The sequence below is a fragment of the Aphidius gifuensis genome, linkage group LG1 (genome assembly GCF_014905175.1).
Source record: "Aphidius gifuensis isolate YNYX2018 linkage group LG1, ASM1490517v1, whole genome shotgun sequence".
Taxonomy (NCBI): domain Eukaryota; kingdom Metazoa; phylum Arthropoda; class Insecta; order Hymenoptera; family Braconidae; genus Aphidius; species Aphidius gifuensis.
In genome coordinates, this window is record NC_057788.1 from 6,985,899 (window position 1) to 7,006,101 (window position 20,203).

A 20,203-nucleotide genomic window follows, 5' to 3' on the forward strand; every position below is an offset into this window, starting at 1 on the left:
TCACACCAATCGCACACAAGCACGACTATTTTACTTTTTAAATCATCAACGACTCAATAAAACGCCTCAAGCCCTATTATTTATTCCCATCAGTTACACAATGATAATCCACCATACACTTTTTCATCTTCGCTTTGTGCTTGTTTATATATCAATCACATAAGAGAATAATATAAAAATGATAATCTACTTTTTGACGTTACCGAGAGAAAAAAAAACAGGTATAGTTGATTGATTCCAGATAAAGTAATTGTTTTTAAAAATAAATTGGACAGTTTATAGAAAAAAAATAAATAAAGAATCATATAAGGAAATTTGAAACTCGTTGGATGTTATGTATACAAATTTTAAGTTCCATGGTTTAGTAAAATTAAAATATATAGAATTTAAAAAAAAAAAATGCGGCTTTTCTTTGTGCGATTCTGTAGAATATAGTAATACATATGACGATTCGTAACGAGTGTTGCCATGACACCAACGACGGGTGTACACCCCGCATGCTTGAAGTCCCTCTCATCGTACTCCCTTAAATCTCACAAACCCTCTTTCATACGTATATACATAAAGCATCAACTCGTTCAATGTTCTATATATGCATTAAAATAATGTACATAAGGCACTCCTAGAAATTACGTCACTACACTTCTTGCCTTTTCGTCATTTAAAAAATTTTCTTTTATTTTTCCTCATCATCGTCATCATCATCATCATCATCATCATCATCGACAACAACAACAACATACTTTTATATTTATATGTACAAGTTGGTAATTGGAAGGAGTATCTACTTTATTATTTTACCAATTTAGTTTTCATTTTTTATATTTGAATAAAATATCAGGAGAGCAGGTAACATAAGAGGTGAACTAGGAATTAAATAAAATACCTCTTTGCTCATTCTATGATCCTGTGAAAAAATTAATCTGCCCACTATTTTTTTTCTAATTGATTTTTCAAAAATAAAATTTATTTTTAAAATATCAGGAGAGCAGGTAACATAAGAGGTGAACTAGGAATTGAATAAAATACCTCTTTGCTTGTTCTATGATCCTGTGAAAAAATTAATCTGCCCACTATTTTTTTTCTAATTGATTTTTCAAAAATAAAATTTATTTTTAAAATATCAGGAGAGCAGGTAACATAAGAGGTGAACTAGGAATTAAATAAAATACCTCTTTGCTCATTCTATGATCCTGTGAAAAAATTAATCTGCCCACTATTTTTTTTCTAATTGATTTTCAAGAAATAAAATTTATTTTTAAAATATCAGGAGAGCAGGTAACATAAGAGGTGAACTAGGAATTAAATAAAATACCTCTTTGCTCATTCTATGATCCTGTGAAAAAATTAATCTGCCCACTATTTTTTTTCTAATTAATTTTCAAGAAATAAATTTCATTTTCAAAATATTTATATCAGGATCGTAGAATGAGCGAAGAGGTATTTGAATTTCCTCGACAAAATATTTTCAATTATTCAATCAACGAGACAAAAGAAATTAGTGTATGTTAAATAATATTTATATTTCCTACATTAATATTGCTGAAAAAAAAGTAATACAAATAGTCTACGAGTTGACCTGGCCTGTATTTATAAAAGTGAATTTGTGGTATGATATATATATTTCTTATAGTCATCTCAATAAATAATAAATATACTTCGAAAAACTATGAATCCTCAACACCAAGGTACTTCTACTTTTATGACTTTGTTTTCTTTGGCACATTACCATTCTTTCATTCATACTCTTATTATTCATTCTATCATTAATATTTTTTACTTTGTCTTCATATCTTATTTTATTGTCCAAGTTATACTAAGAAGTGTAAGTTTTAGATTGTGCTTAATTCAACGGGTATGTTTATGAGAATATCGGACGCCAAAATCAACCCCCTTTCTCATAGTTGTATATTCATTTTATTACCATGTCGAAAGTATCATAAAGACAAGTCACAGTCGTGTCAATGAGTAATAAAATTGACTCAACTTTGTTCAACATTTATTTTTCTTTATACTTCATGTAAAAAAAACTTTTATTACTGACAATATCATAGCTGAATTATTACATATAGCTGAAAATAAAATCCATTGACATTCCTGAAAAATAAAAATCAAGTAATTAGCATTTCTCATCAATTCTAACATTATTAAAATTTCTACAAAGAAACAACTCTTTGATAGATTCGTTTCTTCTTATACATATAAATCAATTTTTTTTTCTATCAAGGCTAGTTTAATAAATGATTGTAGAAACGCTTTTACACGATTGGAGGATTTGTCTGGGATATCCGCATAATTGGATCTTACGAGTTGAAGTAGAGAACAATATATCGACTATCCAATCGTTTGATAATCCCCTTGAGTTAAATTCTGTTTTAGAAAGCTTCCTTGGATAACACTCAGCTGATGATATTTTTAAATTTTCACGAAATATTAAATTTATATCAATAATTTCTATACTTTTTCTTTTTAGGAATACTTAAAAAATTTTTATCGTTAAAATACATGCCAAAAAAATAATCTATTTAAATAAATTTATAACAAGCAATGACATTTTTTCGAGTCGTTTTCTTCTGGCGATTTTCCAGGTACATTTTTTTTTTTTTTATCCCATAGTACATGCTAACCCTTACAGTGTGAAACACGCGCGCCAACATTTTTATTTTTCAACATTTTTCCTTTCATATATTTATTTTTATTTTTACCATTATTATATTGTTTGTATTTTTTTTTTTTCCTATTTTTTCTTCACCTTTTCAGTGGGATTTTTTACGTTCTCTTATTCTTTCTTCCCTTGTTTTTTTTCTTTTTGTTTTTTGCACCCCCAACGATACAATTCACATGCCAGCGGTCTACTCGCCGGAAATTTTATGCATTCTTTATGATCATATCGGACCATCAACTTTTCTGAATTTATTTTATTTACCCAGTTCATTGGTAAATAAAAATTCTATTAAATCAATAAATTTATATATACACTGTATGTAAGTTTATAATGTTACAAGTAGAATAAAACTTGTGTTCTATTTACATGAAAATGACATACTTTAACTTAACCCTAAGTAAAACTTTTTTCTTCTACATTTATATATAACAAAATTGATGATTTGCATTAGTTGGCAATTTTTCATACTTTCATTATAATGAAAAATTGTAAAAGCTTCTTTTGTTACAACTAATCAATATATACTAGTAAATTTTACTTTATGAATAAAAATAAAAATTTTCTTTTACATAATATCATGAATATAAATTTCAGTAACTTTTATATCAAAAAAAAAAAAAAATTACTGGTGAGTAAAAAATATATTCAATAATGACAAAACTTTGAGACGTTATGCATTTTAGGGTTGAAAAAAAAAATAGATTTAAAAGATATTGCTATATTATTTTTTTTCTTTTTCAAAAATAAAATAATCAAAAAAAAAAAAAAAATATATTCGTTTTCTTCGGTCGTTGATTTCGTCGATTTTCATGGTATATATTTTCTTTTTCTTTGAGTATTTTTATGTATTTTCATCTTGGTTTAGTGTCAATCTGTCTCACTTTATTACCCTTCTTGATAGCATGATAAAAGTACGCATGTGCCATGCACCCTATCGATTTTACTTGGTTTCACATGATCGTCACGAGGCGTCGCACAAACCCCTAAATTTTGCCTACCAACATTTTTACTTTATATCACCCCCCCAAAACACTTTCGCGTATCGTTGCGGCCGGTGCCTTTCAAGGTTAACCCACATTTTCAATGTATATTTGTGTTTAATATATGTGAGTGTGTGTGCCATTCAATTTTTTATCTTATTATTATTATTAACAATTATAATAGTTGGATTATTTTTTTATAATCATAAATATATTGCGAAATAGTATATCATTATATTCTCTGTTGAATTTTTTAAATTTAACAAGTTTAAATTGCGTTTTATTATTTTTTTTGGATAAGACTCTTTTTTATTTTTTCATTATCAAGGAAAATTGTGAAAGTGAAATATTTATTTGGCAACGGGAAAATATTAAACTGAGGAAATTGATTATTAAGTGGTAGTGTCGCGTTACGATCAGACGTATTTCTTCAACCCAAACATCCTTTTTTTTTTTTTCTTACTTTGAGGTAAGTCAATACACTACTCGTTTTTTTATTTATTTTTTATTGACTTTTTTTTTGGTTTAGTGTTTATCTTCTTTTTTTTTTAGCTTCAAGGTATTTTTTGTATTTAAATTTTTGATTAGTTGCTACTAACTTTTTTGCAATTAACTTTCACACTTTTTTTTTATAACAGAAAGAATAAATAAAATTACGTATTTTTATGTTGATTATTAAATTATTTTTATAAATTTTTAAGGACACGGAAATTTATTTTATCTTTCAGTTAAATAAATAAATAAATACCCGTTTTTATGCAATCCACTGTGGACACTCGTTTTTCATTTATAAATATTTAATTTGATAATTAAAAATATGAAAAAATTGATATGTATTTCTGTTGATAATCATATGAATAACATGATGATTTTTTAAACCGATTACTTTTATTGGAAAATATAATATTTGAAAACAGAGAATTTTAGAAATCACTGGTAATTAAAAAGTATGTGATAATTAACGATATAAAATAGAGAATAGAAAGCTATATACAAAAAAGAAAAAAAAATGAATTTTCAACAACAAGGGAAGTAAAATGATGACGGTATAAAGAGGTGAGAGGGTAGAAACAACATTCGGAGGGTTGTACAAGCGGTCAATGTATATACCGGTATCTAACTGAAGCCAATTAGTGTGATTGGCCTTTGCACCATTGCACCTTCAAACACAGCGACCGCTCATAACTATATATATATTGTGATTTCATTCGCCTGAACCACTGCATTGAGCCACGATTCGATTCAATTATCCATTACATATTATTATTCAAATTTATTGAACTAATAGATTTTATAAATTGGCTATATATAATGAAAAAATAATAAAAAACTATTATCCAATAAACCACACTTCAAATTTATTGATTTAAAAAATATAAAATGGAAAAATTCCAACTACTATTTTGCTTAAAAAAAAGTAAAATAATTTTTCTTTTTTACTTGAGTTCATCCCTTAAAAAGATCGATGACTCTTTGTGTATACTCCGCTTATTTCTTTTACGCTCGTCTTAAGATGAACGTATATAACCCTTTTCAAGTTTTTTTTTTATTTTTTCTTTCTCGTTCTTTCGTCGAGGAAAAAAAAAAAGTAAAAAAAAAAATAAATAACCAAGCCACAGAAAGGTCTGTAAATTTACAGCAAAAGATCCTGAACTTTATATCGACGTAAAAGGAAAAAAAAAAAAATGTATATAGTTGTATGTGCACGTACGCAACTACGACTTGGATTATATATTGTATATACATAAATGTTGTAGGTGAAGAGGGGGATAAAAATAAGGGGGAGGAAAGCCTTCTCGGCCCCGGGTGAATTGATCGTGTTGAGGGTACAATCATCCATCACTGCGTGACAGTGTGTCCCGACCCAACTGCCTGAAAACGCACACCCCACCTCTTCTACGTTTATTTCCTTGGTATATAATATATATATGTATAATATAAACGAGGGAATGAGATGGCAAAAGTAGCAGTTGGGGGTTGCAATCGGTCGTAGGCCTCTGTAACGTCGGCCGATGAACCAACCCCCTACATATATAAAATTTTCTATCTTTTCTCCCTTCAACTTTTACCATTACAAAACTCATCCTTCGTGGTATATTCTACCCGCACTTTTTTTTTATTTTTATTATTTTTTTATCCACCCCTTACTATAACCCTCACCTATTCTCCTCTCTCATTTCAGCCAACCAAGCCCCGATGCGGTAATTCAAATTTACTTTTAAAACTTTTGAAAATTTGTCAACAAATTGAATTTAAATTGCCTCTCAGATCAAAGCAATGTATTTTATTTTTTCCTCAATTTTTTTGTTATAAAAAAAAAATTTATAGAAAAAGTAATAAAAAATATAATAATACTTTTTTTATTTTTTAATAAAGTTTATCTTGTTATTTGAATGAAATAAAACTTTGTAATATATATTGCATTAAAAATAATGTTAAACTTATAATTTTTATTGTTCTTTTGTTGGTCTTTTTACTGAAAGTTTATTATTAATTTATTATGTATTTTTTAAAAAATCATATTGACTTGAAATTTACTTTTGAATCGATAGAATAATTACAATTTACAAGAATCCCTGGGTATTTCGACTGATGGTCGTTAGCTTGAATCGAATTCTGTACGTTTATCTGGGGATTCCCGCAGCGACATCAATTTTCCCCGTCACGCAATGGTAAAAAATCAATACATTTGTATTTATTTTCTTGTCAGTTACAATGAAAAAAATGTTGAAAAAAAAAATAAAATAAATATTGATATAAAAGTTTATTTATACATATTCATCATAAACATACACACGTAAAAATCATGTTTTATTATTCATAAAAAATATGTATTGTTAATGAGAAGAGGTAAAAGTAAAACAAGTTGATGAAGAAAAAAAAAAAATAGTATATTTTTCTTTGTCTTTGTATGTGTGTATATACCTTTATAATTGTGTGTGTGTCTGTATTTCATGTTGAGCTCATTCAAGGGTTTTAATGAAGGATATCATCGAGCGTGTTCTCAACAGTGTTTGCTCGGTCAGCCATTGTGATCTTTAATGGACCAATATTTGCAAACGAAAAACCACCAATGTGTATACAATTCGTGGTAGCTTGATAACACCCATGGTATGTGAGATTCTCAATCATCTTGATGGATTGACTTCCATTATCTTCATAACTGTAATTACAAAAAAAAATAAAAAGAAAATTCCATTAAATTTCATAATAACAGTTTATTATTTATGAAGATAAAATTATGGAAAAATAATTATCTGAATGGAAAAAAATGTAGTTATATATTGCCTCAATATTTATGGTAAAAATAAGAATTTTTTTTTTGGAGAAAATATTTTCTTTGTCTATTCTTTTGTAGTCTATTCAAAAAATAATTATTTAAAAGTTTAAAGGGAAAGAAAAAATGGAAACATTATAATGTTTATTTAATCTTGTAACTCTTAAGTCAGCAAGGAAAAAAAAAATAGAAAAATGTAAAAAAAAAAAACTATAAACTTATGGATCTTATTTTTCAACTTGTGGGTCCTGTCAAAAGCCGGAAATACTATAAAGGGATGAGATGCAGTAGGGTATGAGGGACTTTGAACTTTTACCAGAAAAGCTGTTGCAATGGTGACAGGTTCATTTTGGTGACTGAATACTTTACATATTCATAAAAAATAAATCCTTTTTAGTTATATAAATATACTATTTTCCAAAACAACAAGTTAAACTTTACATGTGACTTTGAAAAACTTTTTGTCTATGACATATTTTTTGCTTAATAGTCTTTATATAAATTTGAAATGCAGAAGTACATAGTTAATTTTAATATGTCGCATAAACTCATCAATTTTATAAGAGTTTAATTTATTCATAATTAACGTGAGTCTTTAATTCTTTTATATTTTCAATACCAATTATATTTTATCAATTTTCAATTGAAACGGTTTCCTTTTTATTTTTTTCATTATACAATTAATTTTTTTGTCAACTTGATTTATATTCATTGTTTAATTATACTTGAATATTTTATATATAATTTTTTAAAGATATTATTATTTCTTTTGAATTTAATTTTAGAAAAAAATATATATTCTGTTACAAAGGTATGATTTTTTTTTGAAATTTATTTTTCTTTAAAAATGAAAAAATATTTTTACTTTGTTCTGTACCTGTTAAGATAACTGTGCCATATATTTTTTTATTCAAAAAAATGAAAAATTTCATTTTGGTTTGAGTGTACAAAGAAAGAATGTCCAAGAAATTTTAAAATAAATTACAAACAATTTACAAGAAAAACGAAAAATGACAACAGAAAAAAAAATATATATAAGAAAATTTTAAGAATAAAAAAAAATTACGTTTATGTGTCTGTTGAGCATAAAACAATGAAAAAATTTATATTTTTTTTATTTTTTCGTTTAGTAAAATACATAGAGTCATTTTTTTTTTACTTTATTTTTTTTGCACTTGCTAACGAGTGACGAGCTCACCCTTATGTACACTAAACTTACATATCGTATACCATTGAATTCAGTGACCCATTTATTCAATGGTAAATATTGTCATTTTAAGATTTACGTCACTGTTTAATTGCAACTTGTATTTGGCACACGACACCTTTGACATTAAATATTCTGAGCAACTTGCATAGATATGAAAAAGAAAAAAAATTGAAAGATAAAGAAAAAAAAAATAGTAGGTTTGAAGGAAAAGGGACAAACAACCGGAAACGGAAACGTGCAGAGGGAGTTGATAAAACCAAGTAAACACAACGTTCTCAGTGATATATATATACTTTTTTTTTTTTTATTTTTACTTGAAAACGGTGGCTGCACACACAGCATATCACTTGAGGTAAACTGTGTATAGAATCAAGGGTGAGAAATACGACTGTACACAATTGCTACGAAGATCTCGTATATTTACTCATCTTAAATCAAAATGTACCTTGGATAAGATAGTGAACATATTGATTCAACCATTACATGTCTAACTCAGAACAAAAAAAATACAGTTTAAGAAAAAAATAAAAAAGAAAATATTAATAATAAAAATTGAAAAATCTTTGACTTTTAAAAAAGATAAAAAATATTTCTTTGAATACAAAGAAAGAAAAGTAAAAAATTTTTAATCATAAAAAAAATTCTTTTCAAAATATTCAAGATAGCATATAGAAACAAAAAAAAAATATTAAAAAAATAGATAATAATAATGTGGGAATATGTTGACACCCCGGATGTTGTGCATTCATAATTTAAATCGAGGACACAAATACTTGAACAACATAAATAATATGTCAACTCTTTATGAAGAGACATAATGCATATATAGTTATTTGTGATTGTTACAATGCCGAAGATAATTGAAGATGTGACAACGACTGGACATTTCTAAATCATGTCACACGTCAAATAAAAAACTTCATGTCAACTCGAGACCAATTACTTAATTTTATTTTTTATTTTAATATATATTTTTTATTTTTTTTTTTCATACGCAAAATGTACCGCATGTTAAATTATTATTACTGTCAATTTATAATTTTTAAATCATTTACTGAAAAATATACTATGTATCAAAAAAAAAATATTAATAATTATTTATTTTCTATTATTTTCTACGACTGAATTTTCTATGATCCAGGTCGATTATCAAAAAAATAAAATAGCAAATTTATAATTCTATTTATTACTAATTAAATACTATACAAAAAAAAATATTATAAATATTTAAAGTACAATTTTAATCATTGAAAAAATAATATTAATAATAATAAAAAAAAAGCATGAATGCATATTAATTGCTGATTTTGCAAACAAGAACAGCAAGATTGATTAAAACTGTGAATTCCAGATTTTCTGGATTAAAAAATCCAGATGAGTTTGCAGTAAATTGAGCCAAATAATTTATCTTCTCATTGTATTAATTCCATGAGCTTCTTGGTGTCTATATATACTCATTTTATTATTATTCAATCTCACTGATAAACCACTAATATTAGAAAAATTTTATTATTCATCACGAGAATTATAATTAATTGGGAGAGTGATTTAACTGAAACTTTTTTAGATGAATAATTATGTGACACCAAAATTAATTTTGAATAAAATTTAGCACTATTATTCCTACATCTCTAAAATCTTGAATTTTGCTCTTGGATATTATATATACCCTATGACTTTAGAGTATATCAAGTTTCCAAGTATTCAGAATATTACTTTGATCATTCTCAGAATACTAATCACACTTTACTTCTAACATTACATCGAACTGTAAATATATTTAATATCAAATTTGGCAGTATTAAAAATTATATACCACAATTAAAATTTTTTTTTACAAATTGATAAATACATTTTTATTTATGTAAAATAATTTTTTAAATTTATTTTTGTAGTCTTTTTTTCTTATCATCACAGGTAAATAAGATTTATCAAAAAAAAAATAAACATAAAAATAATTAAATTAACATTTTTATATCTTGTTTTTGTTTTTTTTTAAGTAGCATGAGATTACGTATGCTAAAGAGTTAAAATTATCTACACGCAAAGTGAACATCATCGACACCTGTCTGCATAATATCTGTGAGTCGCGTGGCCAGAATATTGTTGAGCATCAATATAGCTCCAAAAAAAAAAAAAAAAGGAAAAAATAAACGTGAAGCATATATGAATGACCAGGAAAAAGAGAGAAGCATAAACTCGTAGCTTTCATTCTCGTATCGTCAGGCAATAAACCGGTCGTTAAATGATCGTAAAATGTTCACCCCGTGAAATGCTTTCAACTGTCTACATATATCCTGGGGCTAAAGGGTGTAGGACTACGATTAAAATGCGACAAACCAATGTGACACGGTTACCAAATAAAACAAAAAATAATTTAAATTATAACAAGTGTTTTTGAAAAATTATTTATAAATATTATTAACTCAATTAATTTTTCATTATCATCAATTTAATCAAACGAAAAAAAAAAAATCTATAATCATAATAAATAAAATTTAATAATCATTAAATTAATTTTAATTAAATAAAAATATTAATCAAATAAAAATTGATATATATTTATTATTTTATTTACTTTCATTTTGTAATTGAATTATTATTAATTGAAAAATTAATTTATATCTATTTTTTTTATGTAAAGAAAAATATTTAATAAATATTAAATGATAAAAAATAATTTAATGAACGAATAATAATGATAATTATCACACTCATTATATAGATAAATAATTCAGTGTAAATTAAAATTATCATTTGATTACATCAACATTTACAGATGAAAAAAAAAGAAAAAAAAAATCAACATTATTAATATATTTGCAATATTATTAGTATATAGTAATAAAATAATTTATATAACGTATTGATTTTAATTATATCCACAATGTTAATTGAGCGTTATTGAAATCCAGCTGAGTGTCGGACAAACAAGAATTACAAACACAAATACCAGGAAAGTTCCGAGATCAATACGCAAAAAACATATAACAAAGTCTATTATTTATTTTATTTTTAGATACTTTCATAACTAGCTTATTTCGCCTACTCGTAAAAAAAAATAAAAATTTAATTTTTTTATTTTTTTCGTGTATAGATAATATATATAAATGTGTGTTATGATTTTTTGAAAAGCAAAAATGTGACATCCGCTAGATGAAAAAGTGACTCACTCTGATGATCCCATATACATGTTTGATATATTAATTTAAAAATAAAACAAATATATTTATATTTAAAATTTGTCGCGTTAAATTTACTAAAAAAAATATATATTTAATGTTTGATAATTTCATTGAGTGTACATGATATTTAAATAAGGCATTAACGTGATTTTCTGTTATCTGAAAAGTATATCACAGGAGGGTCATACCGTTATCGTAAAAAAAAAAAAAAAGAGTCCCTTTAATAACGGAGGGTCTTGTCACGTTTAAACCCATCCACGTGTCGCAAGCTATATATTTTTTGAATATCTTTGTGTTTAGCTACTGCACACTGTTTATCATAATAATCAGCATAACAAAAAAATAATAAAAAGATAAATGAGAGGCGATAAAAAAACCTTTTTTTTCACATTGAAAAAATAAATAAATGCGTCGAGTAAAATAAAGAAAAAAATAAATTTTTGTATAATTAATCTTTTGTATTTTATGAAAAAAATAATAAGTTGACATTGGTCAATATTTATCACTGACCTGTATATAAATTTATGGATACTTTTATTATTGTTTATTATTTATTAATAATCTAAATAAATAAAACTGTAATATCAGCATAAATGATGAGGCGCCACATTTATTTTTCATTTTATTATCATTCATAAATATTTATTTCAATTCAATAAATGAATAGAGGGTAAAAACATATTTTCCATTATAAAAACATTTATAAAATATTGAATAATATAGCAGAGTCACGGTAAAAACCACTAAAACGTATTAAAAATTGAAAAATAATAAAAAAAAAAAAAAGATTATCATTTATCAAATAAAAAAAAATATTCGTAAATTTGTTTTTACATTTTGTAAAAAATTTGTTGAATAAAACTATTGAACTATATATTCACCGCAATCGAATTAACTTGATGCATTTTCATGGAAATCTCGTCTTTGATGTCGGAATCAAATCGATAGATATCTATGAAATTTGAATTATTCGCTTTTTATATTATTTTTTAGAACTGTTAAAAAAAATTTGAAAAATCAAAAGAGAAATTCTTGATTCTTTTGTGAGATATTCAGTTTGGATTGAATGATGCATGATGTCGAAGAGAAAGGGTGCAGTATTCAGTAAAATTTGTCACCCGGATATCAATCAATAATGAAATCTAAAACGATAGACACCCATCAGTATGCTTTATAGACTCTCCTAAAACTACACATATATATATTGCTTTATATATTTGATGATAACAAACTGGACTTTCTCTTTCGCTCTTTGCACTAGGCACACTTGAATCCAAAAATGGGGACAGCAATCTGCATCATGGGGACACGATAGAAGAGAACTTAACGATCGTATATATACAGACACAAAAATCACAGAGTTTTTGGACAATGCCCTCTTGATGTATCCTCAATATATTCACGCGTGACATAACATATGTGAATTTATATTTACTGTCAGTCTTTATTTATTAAATATTTTTATAAATATCAATAAATTATATTGTTCATGATTTCAATTTAAATTGACATATACCATTTAAATTATATGATTCATATATAATTTATATCAGTAATTTTTTAAATAATTTTCCAACTAAATTTGAGTCGATAAAAAATACTTTGACTACATAAAATCCATCAGCAATTTTTTAATTTTAAATTGAAATTTCTACATGTGAATTTTCATTACATCATTGTTTCTAAAAATAAAAATAAAACTAGAGTAAATATTTCTTGTTTATTTCATAAATAATAATTAAAAAAAACTTTGGATAATTATTTTTGAAAAATAATATAATTTTAGGGCAATTAGACAGAATAATCAATCATTTACAATACGACATTATGTATATATACTTTGTCACCACAATATTTCGTCCGGTGAAACGTCAATCATCTTGGTTGGAATGTGCAACGTATTTACTGTAATTGCGACACAGATGTTTCAGAGTTGAATTCAAGGGGAATTTAGAGAGAATAGGAAGTGAAGACCAAAGGGAACATTTAGACACAAAATGCTATATACTAGACAAGAGCAAAGATAGATCTGGTGGGTGGGTAAAATAAGGGAAATTCTAGGGGTCTAAAGCCGCACCCTGGATCATCAATGGCTTTTATCTATGTATATATATAGTCATTGATTCTATTCTCTATATAGTTTGTTATTTGTACATACATGCTGAACTTTGTAACTAAATTTAAGGCATCAGTATCCTGAGTTTAGTTATCAAATTGCTATTTAAATTATCTTCTCTTTTATATATATAAACTATATCCAGGTACATACAAAATACAAATACATGAAATTGTGATTCATTTCAAATTTGGTCAAATTCTGTGGAACGGAAAATCAATAAAATTGAAAATAACAAAAAAAAATAAATAATAGCTTTCCAGCTTCCAATTGCACCCCTTTTTTTTTGCGCTATATATATTTTTATCAACCACGCTTTTTGAATTTTTTTTAAATCTCCACCGTGATAAGATATCATACCATTTTTTTCATTTTTTTCCTCTTTCCAGTATATCCAATCTGACTAATCGATTATTCAATTTATTCCTTTTTTTTTTTTTTATTTTCCAGACAAATATATATGAAATTATATTCTTCATTTATCAACAATATTTTTTACGGAGAATAGATTTATTAACATTCAATGAATATATTTTTTTATGCTCTTCATAATTCAATGAATAAATACATATTAATTTTTAAATAATATTTTTCATTGACAAAAGATTGATTTTGCTTTTTTTTTCTTTTAAAATAACTAATTTTATATTTCAATTATAATAATGAGTTTAATTTTTCTTTTTTCATATAATCAAAGTTTTATTTTAATTTTTGTTTGATAAGTTGATTAAAATAGTTGTTTATATATTTATCTCCATAAAATTAAAAATAAAAAAAATAATTTTTATCTTTATAAATTATGACGGTATATAAATATTGTAGTATAACAATAATAAAGATAATAAAAATAATAATAGTAATAACCATAAAAATAAAGCTATAATAATAAAAGTTGATAAAGAGTTTGGAGACATGATATTTTGTTGAGGGTTAAAAAATAAAAGTCACGTCTAAAAAGTGTCAAAGTATATTGAGAAGTGGTGTATAGCGCAGAAGCAAACTCCTTGAATAATATTCACCGATGCACAAGATACTTGTCATATAATTACGCACTTGTGTGGTATCTATATTCAGCACAAATTAAATTGTAAAAAGAAATATAAAAAACAAAAAATTAAACTCTTATTAATTAATATATATTTAAGAGTATTAATGTATTTTATTTTTATGAAAAGTTTTTAAGGATCATAAGGAGTTTTTATAGATCATAATCAAAATAATCAACGTGGCTAATTTTAAATATATTTTTTTTTTTAATCTTAACACTATGATAAGAAGAAAAAAAAAATATTTAAAATATAAACTTGTTTAGTGGATATAAAAATAAAAATTCTTCGAGAAAAATAAGCTGTTTATCCAAGCAAAAACAAACTCGGAGAAATCGAAAATGCAAAAAAGTTTGCATCCTTATGCTCCTTGGAACATGCTCTGAAGATTATTTCTTTGAAATTCAGTGAAGACATATGTATGAAAAATAAAAAAATATATATACAAATCTCAGTATAAAACAGAATAAAGAGTCTAAAATTCAGCTTCACTTTTTTTTTTTTTGTAGCGTCACCAAACGCGCCTCAAAATCTCTTTGGCACCACGTAATTTTACAACCACCCCCATTACATACAAACATGAAAATATACATATATCCTAAGAGCCAGTAAAACTCGGTACATACAGTACACATCAAGTGTAAGAAAGAAAGCCCAAGAGTTGAATATAAAAAAGCCGAGTAGGCACTACTTTGATCGCCACTCAAACATTTTTTTTTTTATTTTGCTACCATCCCTCAACTCTTCTCTTTTTGGTAAAGGGCCTCAGCCTCGCTCTGCCACCAACTAATTATAGTGTGGATCAAAGAATTCATCGACGTGCCGACATCGCGTGTGAGTGCGTGAGAAAGAAAGACAAAAAAGTTATGATAAAAGTAAATGGGTGCTAGGGGGATGAAATAGATGGATGAAAAAAAAAAAAAAATATATAAGCAAAAGCGACAGTGGCCCCTTGCACCCTGTGACAACTACCAAAGCAACTTTCTTCTCAACACGTGATATACATACATGATGACTTGTGTACTGACTCAAATTTATATACAAGCTCATGTATGAATCACACATCAACATTTTTTTTTCTGCGTGTTTGTCTATCTGGAAAACAGGAGAGCACCCGAGAAAAAAAATAAAAGCAAGTAAACATTGGACAGAGCGGCATCTTTGCCCAAAAGAATTTCGCATATATTGAGCTAGGTTGGAAAATGACAAGAAGAAAAGGGATAAACAAAAAATAAAAACAAAAAAATATATTCCCCCAAGGAAAAAAAAAAAAAAAAAAACATCAAGGGAATCACGTACTCTCTTTACAGTTACGCATCTTTTTGTCAAAAGAAAAAGTTTTATAGGATTTTTCAAAGTATATTTCATAAGATTTACTATTGTATAAAAATTTTTTTCTTTCTTTCATTTTGAATAAATTTGTCTCAATTTATGAAGAAAAAAATTTATATCATAAATCAGTAAATTATTAATCAAACATATGTAAATATTTGTAAAAAAAATTTGAAAGAATTTAATTTATGGTAAATAATTAATTACTCAAAATAATTATACAAAAAATTTTTTAAACCCTTTGCTTCTTCATATAAGCATCAAAGACAATTCAAGCTTCATACTTTTGTAAACATGAGTAAAAAATTTTTTGCTTTTAATTATAAAAAAAATTGGCTTTTTCAAAAAAACTTCAAAGTAAAATTATACCTATTGTTTATTGTTCACAATAAATTATAAAATTGGCTAAAGTATATTAATAAAAATTACATGAAAAGTAAAATTTTAATTTAATAATTAACCCACGTAATTATGGTTGACGAAAAAACAAAAAAGTTGAAAAACATGCAGGTTGAATTTTATTGATGTAGACAAAGAACGAAGGGGTTGCAAGCAATCGAATACGTAAAAAAAATAAAACAAAATAAAAACAAAAAACCAAATTGTAAATCGTAATTGGCTAGAGTTTTTTTACGTGTCGAGTATATATCAAGCATCGAAGCACAAGTCACATGAACCCCCATATGCACGCATGTACAAAGCTTACCTCACAATTACAACGATATTATTAAGTATACATATGTGAACCAACTAATTACCTTGTTGTCATCAAAGTCGGTGCACTCAAAAAAAAAAAAACGACAAGTACAATATACTAGCCACTTTTACATTGATGACTTCAGATGCATCATCCAGTATCCAGGTATCCAGTAACCAGTACACCACACACCCAACTTCTGAAACATAAAAAAAAAAAGGAAAAAAATAAATTTAAAGAAAAATTTCGAAATATATAGAGGGATGTTTAAGTGTTCTGTTCGCAGTGAAGATTTCTTTTGACTGATTAGCCAAGTGGTATATAGTCAAGACTCTTGTGAGTTGTACCACAAAGAATATCAAAGCAACCGTTGCTATATATTAAAAAGCAAAGCCAAGATGACCATTATGATGCCACAATAAATAATTTGAAAAATAGGGTTGAGTATATAATAAAAAGAAAATAATTATGATGATGATGATGATAAAATACAACGTGAAATTAGAGTACTTGAAGTATTTCTCATTGACAAGTACAAAGACTTTATATTATTTGTTTTTTTTTACAAAAAAATTATTATTTTTTATCATTATGAAATATTTTTATGTCTAGTTATAATCATGGAGTATCAAATTGATATACAAGAGTGCGCTTGAGGCATATTTTTTTATATACACCTAAATTTGTGGCTGTACAATTGCCCTATGTTTTATCATCCATACCCGATGTCAAAGAACATCAAAGTACCAAAATACATGGTTCAACAATATATACTCACTAAGTTATATTACCACCCAAATCCATCAACTCCCTTTATCCACATTTTGTCATATTCACAAGTACAAGCCAGAATGCAATGACACCCATGCAAGTTCCCTTTGATTAACTACCTTGACGCTTGCTTGTTTCAAAATATCAAACTTTCAATCTTTTACTATGGCTTTTTATATATATTTGCCTTCTTTACTTTTATCCCCCCAAGAAACCAACCCTTGTGTCTGATGACTTTTGTCACAATGTTTCTCAGAGTGCGTGAGTGGTTTCAATGAGTTCTCTTGTATATTTCTTTTATCAAAATAACATGATACAACATTAAAAAACTTGACAAAAAAACAAAAAAATAAAATAAATCACAAACAAAATTTAAGAGACACATTAAAGTAAATATTAAAACAAAAAAAATTTGACTAATATGTCGATTAGCTATAGATTTTCTTTTATTATTATTTTTTTCTAATGGCTTTTGTCATTTTTCATCATTTATCAACATGAAAATTTTTGTTTTATGTCAATCTATTGTTGATGCTTAAAAATATACCAGACAATTTTTTATATTTTTTTCAATGTGATAAATACAACAAAAGAAATTGGTACTGATGTCACCTCATCATTTCATAAAAATATTTTGAATTGTTTAGTTTTCACACAATATTTGGAATATATGTCTGTCACAGAATTTCCGTTTTAACATGTTATAAACTTGCAAGTATATTTCAATACATATACGTACAATATGTCTGTACATATATGTATTTGAACATCAGTCAGATGCATACATCCTCGTTATCAATTCCGCATTGTATGCATTTACACTATTTTGCCTCTTCTATATATTGCCGCAGCTATTCGACAATCTGCAATATGTGCTGACACATACGTATGATGTTCGTCAATTTTGAGACTTTTGCAACAAAGTTTACTAACCCCTTTTATATATCATATACCTCTTTTGTATATTAAACATTACCTCATTTGAATTGACTTTAATATATATTTAACACCTTTTGATATTAACAGCAAAATGTCTGCCAAGTTTCTTACTTGTACTACTTATGTTCGTTAAACTATTTATCTACTTGCTCATAATACTATTTGAGACTCCAATATATATATTTTTTTTTTATATTTCTATTCAATTTTTTTAACTAAAAGTTGAGTAATTTTTAGCTAATTTACATTGAATAATCATTAATTGAATTTTTTTTTAAATTGATAACAAAATTAATACTCGCGATTTTTTTTTATTGGTATCTTTTGGAATTGAATTATCGTGATTAATGTCAGATATTAATATTCAAACATCTTGATATTTTTAGCACTTGTAAATTGTTTATTGATTATCATGATAATTTTTAGAGTATAAATCAATCATTCAAGATTATTTGTTGATAATTTTATTGGTGATTCTTAATTTTGCTATATAAATACCAGATGACACTGTACAGATGCAAGTGGTTTTAAGTAATGAATGCTCTGTCTTATTAATATCATAATTACGATATTTAAAATTTTTATTTTTATTAGAATTAATTTTTTTACCAAAAAAGTTGTCTGGCAACTTTCGACAAATATTTATCGTTTATTATTATCATGATTTTTTTATGTTCTTTGTTTTATTTAAAAAAAAAAATATCAAAAAAAAAACCTTTCAAATTTATCATCTGATGATTTGAACTAGAAGAAAAATATAAATGTTAAAAATCTCAACTCGATGTGCGGCATTGGAAAGCTTTTCACATATATTTCTTTCAAAAAAATACTGATGAGAGTTGTTCTTAACTTTTTTGGCAAATAAATTTAAATACAAAAAGAAGAAAATAATAAAAAAAACTTTATGAATGCGTGTATATATACAAAACGTGAGTATAAATGTAAAATTTTTTTTATTGTGATTACAATAGAATCTGTGGTTTGTATATCTGCGCATATATGTGTTGGATTTATGGATAAGAATGAAAAATAAAAAAAAATCATGATAATATGAAAATACACGTAAAGCAAATGTGTGATGATGATGATGAGTTGAGAAGAGATGCGCGCATGTCTTTGCTGGCGTCAATAAAAACGATGAGACATTTTAAGGAACGTGCATTTATCGTGTATCCACCAAGCTTGTTGTGTTGGTCCATATCAAAATACATTTCATTGTGTCAGCATTCCAGGATATATTTATATATCAATTCAACATTTAAATTTCACTTCGTGGTAATCATTGTGCTAACAATACACTTATTTTTCATTATCATAATACATCATATTTTGATAATATAATTCTTTGATAATACACTGACTTTAGTCTTCAATAAAAAAAAAAACAATAAATTATTTTTTTTTTTTCAATTTGAGTTGATTAAAGTTGCTTGTTATTCAATAGTGCTGGTGAAAGAATTAAAAGTTCAACTGTGTATGTGAATGGTTATTTAGCTTAATTGAATTTTCCTTGTTGTTATTTTTTTTTTTTAATTCATCTGAGACTGAAAGATAACAAGGTCATTTGAAATAACAAATATCAAATCGTATATTATTGCTGAGTTTGTGTGTATACCCAAAGGAGATTCCAGTTGTACAAATTCACTAATATTACTGCAATTTAATCTCAAAAGCAATCAGGTAAGATCGAGATCAATTCACATCCAATCATAATATACGATTATCAGAAATACTCTTTTTCATCATTTCGTTTTTTTTTTTTTTAATCAGCACAAAATGATTTCTTTTTTATTTTCAATTCAATTGCAATTAGAGGTTTTTTTTTAATTTCTATATATTTGAATTTTGAATATTCAGATATCAAATTAAAAAATGTGGTAAACCATCGATGGTTATCATAACAAAAGGATTTAATAAAGAATAAAATGAAATTTTTTTTTGAAATATAAATTACAATGTATAGTCTCATGCAGGTGAATCAATTT

The 20,203-nt window shown here is 25.8% G+C and overlaps 1 protein-coding gene across 2 annotated transcripts in view; it reads left to right on the forward strand.

The window, feature by feature from the left end:
* The first annotated feature begins 3,715 nt into the window (after positions 1–3,715).
* Positions 3,716–20,203, forward strand: part of LOC122847448 (frizzled-2) — a 47,398-nt gene continuing 30,910 nt past the window's right edge. The window contains exon 1 of one of the 2 annotated variants that reach the window (XM_044145139.1): positions 3,716–4,114. The gene's annotated coding sequence lies outside the window, so the exon portion shown is untranslated. Of the gene's footprint in view, positions 4,115–19,376; positions 19,899–20,203 lie in introns of those variants that run through there. The other variant, XM_044145138.1, reaches the window with a different exon arrangement.